Raw genomic sequence first — 8961 nt, 5'->3', positions numbered from 1 at the left:
TTTTATTTATTTATTTGACAGACAGAGATCATAAGTAGGCAGAGAGGCAGGCAGAGAGAGAGGAGGAAGCAGGCTGAGCAGAGAGCCCAATGTGGGGCTCGATCCCAGGACTCTGGGATCATGACCTGAGCCAAAGGCAGAGGCTTAACCCACTGAGCCACCCAGGCGCCCCTATATATTTTAAATAAAAAAATACTTAGGAGAAAATACTGTTTATGTGCTCAGGTTTCATGAACTCATAGTTAAACAGCCAGGCTTGGGGACTCATTTGCAACCATGTATTTATTGCTGATAATCAAGGGGTCTTTGATCTTCTTGCAGGAGGTTCTGCTGGAGTCATCCTGAAAGCAGTTCTGATGTTTCTGTGCTGTGACTTGCAGTGAAATGTTCTCCTTAATCTTTCACGGAAAAAATCCTGTTTCTCTTTTGTTTTCTGGGAAAGAGTCAAAGAATATGGGGGCGGAGAGATAGATTTTACTGGGCATCAGAAGGGGCCTGAAGTCCCTCAGGAAGGGAAGGGGAGATGGGGTTGAGGGGATGGAGCCTTTTCCAACCTTCCCAGGAAAGGATTCAAATATCCCTGGTTGTGATTTCTGGGCCTCTAGCCTGATTCTCCCAGTTCAGAATTTGGGTTCTTGGTTGCTTGCTTCTCCCCTTGGCTCTGTGGAGTTTTGATAACCTCCACGGATTCTGAGCTCTTGTTTCCTGCCCTGAGCCTGTGTTAACAGGAAAGTAGCAGAAGTGAAGAGTTGTCACTTCTTTTTATTTAAAAAAATTTTTTTTAAACAGATTTTATTTATTTATTTGACAGAGGGATCACAAGTAGGCAGAGAGGCAGGCAGAGAGAGGGAGAGAGGAAGCAGGCTCCCTGCGGAGACCCTGAGATCTTGACCTGAGCCGAAGGCAGAGGCTTAACCCACTGAGCCACACAGGCACCCGAGTTGTCACTTCTGAGATTAGGTTCCAAAGAGACTATGGCTTCCATTTTGTTTGCACTCGTTCACCCTGGCTCTTCTCGCTTGCTCACGCTGATGAAGCCAGCTGCCATTTTGTTAGCTGCTCTGTGGAGAGGCTCATGTAGTGAGGAACTTAGAGTGCCTCTAGTCAATAGCCAGTGAGGGGGTTTGAAAGAAGATCCTTCCCAAGTCTTCAGATGAGATACCAGCCTTGGTTGACACCTTGATTACAACCTTGAGAGAAACTCTAGGCTGGAGGACACAGTTAAGACATGCTCAGGTTCCAGGGCACCTGGGTGGATCAGTGGGTTAAAGCCTCTGCCTTTAGCTCAGGTCATGATCCCAGGGTCCTGGGATCAAGCCCAACTCTCTGCTCAGCAAGAAGCCTGCTTCCCCCTGTCTCCCTCTCTGCCTGCCTTTCTGCCTACTTGTGATCTCAGTCTGTCAAATAAATAAATAAAATCTTAAAAAAAAAAAGACATGCTCAGGTTCCTTACCCACAGGAACTGAGAGAATAAATATTTGTTGTTTTAAGTGGACACATTTGGGGTAATTTGCTATGCACCAATAGATAACAATACAGTAGTCTTGGAGAAGGAGTGCTGGAGATCAGGAGAGCCTACTCAGGGCTGGTCAGAGAAGCCATGTCAACCAATACAGGACTGTGACCAGATCTAGTCAAGTAAGGAGACATTTGTCTTTTATACCTTCTCTAAGTCCTCAGCACTAAGTATCCAGAGCCTAGAAGAAGGGATGGGTGAGGGTGTGAAGGGGTGGGACTCTTTTTCTTTTTTTAAAAATATTTTATTTATTTTAGAGAGAGTGCAAATGAGCTGGGGGAGGGACAGAGGCAGAGGGACAAGCAGACTCCCCACTGAGCGGGAGCCTGATGCGGGGCTCGATTCCTGGACCCTGGGATCGTGACCTGAGCCAAAGGCAGATGCTTAACTGACTGAGCCAACCAGGCGCCCCTGGGACTCTTGAGCACATCAAAATGATGGGTTTTCTGTGCACAAGGGCACACAGCCTGTTTCCGTCCAAGAACTACCTGGCCCTCAGCAGAGGCAGGAGAGACAAGAGACCTTGTGACATTCGGTAGGGGAAAGGTGGCCCCTAGAGCCACAGGTTAGCCTACCCCAAGGGGGCTATGTGTATAGACGGTGCTAAGAACGAGCATTTGAAAGCAGTCTCTGTTTTTGTCTGGGAAAGCATTGAAGGATCTGTCATTTTCTTGAAAGTTTTACTTTTCTTCTGTAGTCGCAGGAAGCACTGTCTTATTATGGCGGGGCTGCTTTCTCTGTCATAGGGTGTGCAGATACGAGAGAGTCTGGCCTACAAGACCCAGGATCCTTGGAAATCCTGGGAGCTTCACTGGGTGCCATTAAGTGGAAGCAGGAGAGCATTCTTTGCTGAATTTTGTACTACTTTTTTAGGAAAATCTTTTTGAATTTCCCTCCATTCTCTTAAAAAAAAATTCACTGTAGGAAAGCAGAAAGGAGAAACTAAAAACCATGATCCCAGTGCTTAGCAGAACAGTCAGTGGACATCTTGGTGTATGTTCTTCCCGTCTCTCTTCGAAGCTGTCTCTGTTGTGTTTTACATGGTTGACTCATACCACAGAAACACTTTTGCCAACATCTTTTGTAATTTACCATAATAATAACTTGACATTTTTTCATGTTTCCAAGTATACGACAGTATTTTTTTTTTTTTTTTTTTTTTTTTTTTTTAAAGATTTTATTTATTTGTCAGAGAGAGAGGAGAGCGAGCGAGCACAGGCAGACAGAGTGGCAGGCAGAGGCAGAGGGAGAAGCAGGCTCCCCGCCAAGCAAGGAGCCCGATGTGGGACTCGATCCCAGGACGCTGGGATCATGACCTGAGCCGAAGGCAGCTGCTCAACCAACTGAGCCACCCAGGCGTCCCCACGACAGTATTTTTAAAAAAATATATTTTTTTGTTTATTTGAGAGACAGAGAGAATGAGAGAGAGAGAGTATGAGAGGAGAGAGGTCAGTGGGAGAGACAGACTCCCTGGCGAGCAGAGAGCCTGATGTGGGACTCGATCCCAGGACTCCAGGATCATGACCTGAGCCAAAGGCAGTTGCCCAACCAACTGAGCCACCCAGGTGCCCATGACCGTATTTTTTTAAAAAATATTTTTAAGCATTATTTTAAAGATTTTATTTATTTATTTGACAGAGATCACAAGTAGGCAGAGAGGCAGGCAGAGAGAGAGGAGGAAGCAGGCTCCCTGCTGAGCCGAGAGCCCGATGTGGGGCTCGATCCCAGGACCCTGGGATCATGACCTGAGCCGAAGGCAGAGGTCCCAACCCACTGAGCCACCCAGGCGCCCCATGACCGTATTTTTTTAAAAAAGATTTTATTTTTAAGTCATCTCTACACCCAGCGTGGGACTTGAACTCACAACCCTGGGACCAAGGGTCCCATGCTTCACCAACTGAGCCAGCTAGGTGCCCTGACCATAACGTTATTTTTGAAGGTTTCATAGTATTCCATTTAAAAGATACAACATAATTTAGGGTATTTAATATCCTTTTGGTGGGCATTTAGAAAGGTTCAAGTTTTTTTTTTTTTTTAAAGATTTTATTTATTTATTTGTCAGAAATAGAGAGAGCACACACACAAGCAGGGGGAGGGGCAGACATAGGGGGAAGCAGGCTTCCCGATGAGCAAGGAGCTCGATGTGGGACTCGATCCCAGCACCCTGGGATCATGACCTGAGCTGAAGGTAGATGCTTAACCTTCAGAGCCACCCAGGCATTCCAGAAAAGTTCTAGTTTTTGATATGCAGAGATGACTCTTCTCCTTATTTGGTTACACCAAGTGAGGTCAAGTTGAGAAAGGGGCATAGACTTAGTGCAGTGAGACCAGGGAGAGACAAAGAACGCCCAGGGTTCTCAAGAACTCTTGATGGCACTTCTCTACACACTTTCCTGTCCATGTGGGAGTCAGACCATGTGCAGCCTATGGCCATCCTGTCTGTAAGGTGAGGGGGTTGGTCCCGTGATTTCTTTGGTCATTTCCACGTTTGTGAATTTTTGACCAGTTGAGTGATCTTCAAGTTCTCCTCCAGTGTGCTTCTTCCTGTGTGAAATGGGGATAGAAATGCCCTTCCCAGGTGGACTGGAGGATTAAATGTGATCGTGTATGTCTATCACGGACCGCAACAGAGTAAGCCCTCATCAGATCTCCCTTGTTACTAGGTTGAACTATATGAAGTTGCCATATTTCGTAGGTCGAACATGACTAATAGCGGCGATTTCACGTGGTCCAAGCTAATAGTTTTTCTCCTATAATGTGCTTCCGTTTGTGCTTTCTTTTTTCCCTTAATTACTGGCTTACTACAGCAGGAAAAGAGAATGGAGACATTCTACAAATCTGAAGGCTGCCACAAGTTGTAGCTATTCTTTGCAGATATTCCTGTGCTATGTTGCCCAGAACCTGGGTACAGCCAAGAGATAACATTACAGATAAGTAGAAACAGGTCAGATGTTATCTGCAATCGCTTTAGAAACTTTTGAGAACAGGTACATTGCTGTTCAAATGTTTAAATGTTGCCTAAACTTCCCAAAATGAATTCCAATATGGCAACATGCCCCTGGAGATTGAGTACTTAAAACATCCCATTTAAGCCATACCTGGCGACAGGGACACTTGCACAACTCCTGGAACCAGACACAACACAAGCAGAGGCCAACCCACGGTTCTGGCTCTTCAGGCCAGTGGGTGTATGGAGGCTAACTTCTGACTTTAGAAGTTGCCAGGAGAGAAATGGTGTTTTTCACTAAAGGGACAAGAATGTGAGCTATGTGGCTGGCTAGGCCAGCTCACTTTTCTTCTGATTTCCCTTCTCATTTAGTCTTGAGAAGCCGGACAGCAAAGGGCCTGCTAGTTCGCAGCAGTGACTGAGGGGAACATGGGTCAGAGGAGGACGGGCAGGTCTGCGGTCTAGCGCCCACCTTTCAGAAAGAAATACCTCAGACACCTCCTGTATTGTATTGTATTTATTTAGTATTACTGTTAATTTTAAGTAGGCTCCACGCCCAACATGGGGCTCGAACTCACCACCCTAAGATCAAGAGTCACATGCTCTATCCTGGACTGAGCCCGCCAGGTGCCTCGGGATACCTCCTGTGTTTTAAAGTGAACTATAAAGATGCCTTTGATTCCGTGGAGTTTTTGAAATGCTGATGGGTAATGGGGGTGGGCTAGGGGCTGGCAGTCCCGTCTGAGATTGCCAAGGCAGCTGCTTGGAATTCTCCCTTCACATGCCAAGCAGCGGCACATCCTTGGTGTTCTACATTGGGGAGATATGTGGTTGAGAATATGCATGAGAACGTTGTGAGTGTGTGTGCACGTGCACGTGCACGAGGGGCCATGGGGGAAGAGGTGCACTTGTACATCTGCATGAGGAAGAAAAACAATTGGGGGAAAGGGAATTGGAGAAAGAAATATATAAAGACCTTTAAAGAGAAAACTGTTCTCATCCTAATCACCTGGGCCAACCTCTGTCTTATTGGGGAAGCCTTTTTGACGTTACCATGAAAGACAGTCATCAGGTGATCACTGAGCACCAAATGATTCTAGTCTTGTACCAGACACAGCAATCTCTCTTTTCGAGCTCCTGAATTACCAGAATATTCTTGTCTAACAGCAAAGGGATAACAAAAATTGTGAGCCTCCCTGAATGTTTTCTGTTTCTGTTTTCTTCCCACATGCCCATGTGATGTCAACTCTGAGGCTCTTCCCTGGCCCCTTTCCAGCTGGGGGCCACTTAGCACAGGTGAATGGGAGCAGTGGGAGCAGAGCAGGTGCCGGAGGGCTGGGGAAGAGCAGCTTCTGGGAGCTCTTCTGGTCTGCATCCCTGGAGAACGGAAAGTCACAATAGGAAATACACAGATTGATGGGGAGGGAGATGATGGGGAAGGTCCATGTGCTGACATCCAGGATGGGGGCCGCTGAGGATGATCCGATGAAGGCCAGGCAGTGGTGCAGGGCAGTGCCCCTGCACAGGGCTGGGTGGGTGACCGACATCATGGGGTAGCCTCGGGAGAGTCTGTGTAGAGTCCCCAGGTCAGGGCATTGAAATGGGGGAAACTGGCAAGAGTAGAGGATTCTTCCTGGAAGAAATAAATGTTCCAGCATGGAGTCTGCCAGTAGCTGCTGTTCCATGCATGACAGGTGGGATGGCCCTCAGTGCTGACCTACATGCTGACAACGCTGATCCTCTTAACGGGGTAAAGCAGCAGGTATACAGGGAAATGTGGAAGGCTCCCAGGGCTCCTGCAGGTGGAGTGGGTTTACCACCCCCCCTTGGCTGGAAGGGCATGTCCTGGAACAGCACAGCAAGTGGCCAAGGACACCGTCAGTCACGGACTGATCTGTCCACGCACCAGAGGTCAGTTTTTTGTCCTATTCATGTTTGAATCCGATGACGCCTCAAAAAACTGATGGTTGGAGTTGGTGGCACAGGATGCAAGGCCTGTTACGAGAAAAGGAAGTAGGAAGCAGGGCCAGTCAGTAGGTCCCTGAGCCTGTAAACCCAGCTGAGAGCTGTGAGTTGGATCTTGGACAGCAGAGCCAGAATTTCTGGCAAATCATCCAGACGCCGCTTCAGGTCTCCCTACTGCTTTCTGGAAGCTGGTTCCTGCTTCAGCAGTTAGTTTTTTTTTCCTTTGGCTTTGCGGACAGAGGCAGACTGGTGGGTGGAGGAGGTCTCACGTCCTAGATGTCTGCTATGGCCTGACCCAAAGGTGTTTTTTCCAGGAAAGAAAATGGCGCTGGTCTCACTTCCGTTTACTTGCTGGTTGCGGCTTCTGTCCAGTTGTGTGACATGCAGGCGCTGGAGGAAGGTTAGGAGCTGAAATGTCCCCCACGGCTTATGGACGGTCCTGAAAAGATGCATCCGTGTGAGGGGATTCCTGCAGTGCCCCTTTTTCTGGAAGCCATACACATCTTCTGAGGAGAGAGTGTGCGGGTGCCCGATTCTGGCTGCTCCCTGGGGTCCCCGTGTCCTCTCTCCTCATGGTTGCTGGGCACTGTCATCTTCCTTTTCCTGAACTTTCACTTCCATGGTTAGTCCTCTGTGCCTGGGAAGGGCACACCATGTAGGGAAACAGCATGAGCCATGGTCCAAAGGCAGGCAGCGTCCTGGCATCTTTGGCAACCTTTTCGCATACCATCTCTGGGCCCTGTTTTACTCATAACCAGGAAGGAGGCCCCCTTCATAGTGTTATTTTTGCAGGCACAGCTGGGGCTGACCCAAGTCCCTGCTCATCCTCACCGAAGCTGGCTTAGTGCTTCAAAGAAGACAGTTAGAGATGATGGCTAATGCCACTGACGTGTTCCTGGAACAAGCATTGAGGACCTCTGGGATCTGCATAGCCGCCCAGTGTTACCACATAGAACAAGGAGTCTCATTGCCTGGCAAAGTCAAGGGACAGGATTACACAGGGGGCAATGGGGTTTAGTGACTGAGCAGAGGGTATACCATTAAAACATTTTTTCCCCTTATGATGAGTTATAAATTTTTGTTGTGGATAATTTTTATTGCAGAGGAAAATATCAAATAGCACAAGAACAAAAATAAAGAGGATTCTGGGGGCGCCTGAGTGGGCTCAGTCTGTTAAGCATCTGCCTTTAGCTCAGGTCATGATCCCAGGGTCCTGGGATTGGAGCCCTGCATTGGGCTCCCCACTGAGTGCCCAATCCCCCTTGTGCTCTCTTTTTCTCTCTCCCTCAGATAAATAAATAAATAAATCTTCAAAAAAAAAAAAAAAAGATTCTGGAAGCCTCCCCTCCCCCCAGAAGTAATAGGATCTGTTTGACTGTTTGACATGAAATTTTTGAAAAAGATTTTACTTATATGAAAGAGAGCAAGCACACAAGTTGGGGGGGTGGTAGTGAGGAAGGATATCGGGAGATGGAGAAACATACTCCCCACTGAGCAGGGAGCCTGATATGGGGCTGGATCCCAGGACCCCAAGATCATGACCTGAGCCTTAGACAGATGCTTAACTGACTGAGCCACCCAGGCGCCCCCCCAACATGAAATTCTTAAATAAGTTCTTTTTCCAGTTATCATTGCTGCGTAACAAACCACCCTAACACTTAGTGGTGTCAATCACCCATTTTCTTATGCTCACGGATTCTGTGGGTCAGGAATTCAGGCTGGGCACAGCCATGGTGGTGTCTCTGCTCCATGGTGTCTGGGGCTTCGGCTAGGAAGACTGAAATGCTGGGGATGACTTGACTGCTGAGGGTTGGAATCATTTGGAAGTGTCTTCACTCACACATCCAGTGGATGATTCTAGATGATGGCTAGAACCTCCCACTGGCTATTAGCTGGAATAAATACAGATGATCTTTGATTATAGACTAGCTTGGGCTTCCTCACAATGAGACAGCTGGATTTCTAGAGAGAGTATCCCAAGAGATAGGAAGTAGAAGCTTGCCAGTGTCTTCAGAGACTGGACATGGTCATAGTGTCATTTTTGCTGTATTCTGTTAGTCAAGGACTAACAGGACCCAGGTTTGACATTGACCCTACATTTTGATTGGAAGAATGGGAGAGAATTTGGGAGCTCCGTTTTAAAACCTCCACAGTTCTCCAGATGGCATGTAGCTCAGTGATAAAGAGGTGAGGGTCTGGGTTCTTACTGGCTGTGTGATCTTAGGCAGGTTCATTGTGGTAGAAACTATTGTTCACTAGTATCTATTTCTTTTCTTCTCTTCCTGGGAGCACAGATAGGCTATTCCCCAGCCTCTTGCCTCTAGGAGGGCCTGAGAAACTAGTTTTAGCTGGTGGACTGTGAGCAGAAGTGTCAAGTGTCACTGTGAGTTGAGGGGAGGAAGAGCCACGGGTTTTCTTGCTCTCTCCTTCTTGCTTGCTATCTAATTGCGAGGGATTAAGTGGCAGCTCAGTGTAGGAGGTGGGGGAGTCACAATATGGAAGGAGCCTGGTCCCTGAATGATGGCTGGGTAAG

General features: G+C 47.7%; 1 pseudogene; it reads right to left on the bottom strand.

Annotated features, from left to right (window-relative positions):
• Positions 1–5240: 5240 nt before the first annotated feature.
• On the bottom strand, positions 5241–6577 carry LOC125103847 (protoheme IX farnesyltransferase, mitochondrial-like; annotated as a pseudogene).
• Positions 6578–8961: the final 2384 nt, after the last annotated feature.

Source organism: Lutra lutra, chromosome 7, assembly GCF_902655055.1.
Source record: "Lutra lutra chromosome 7, mLutLut1.2, whole genome shotgun sequence".
Lineage (NCBI taxonomy): Eukaryota > Metazoa > Chordata > Mammalia > Carnivora > Mustelidae > Lutra > Lutra lutra.
Note: the sequence above shows the minus strand (reverse complement) of the source record. Positions and strands in the feature narration are given on the sequence as shown.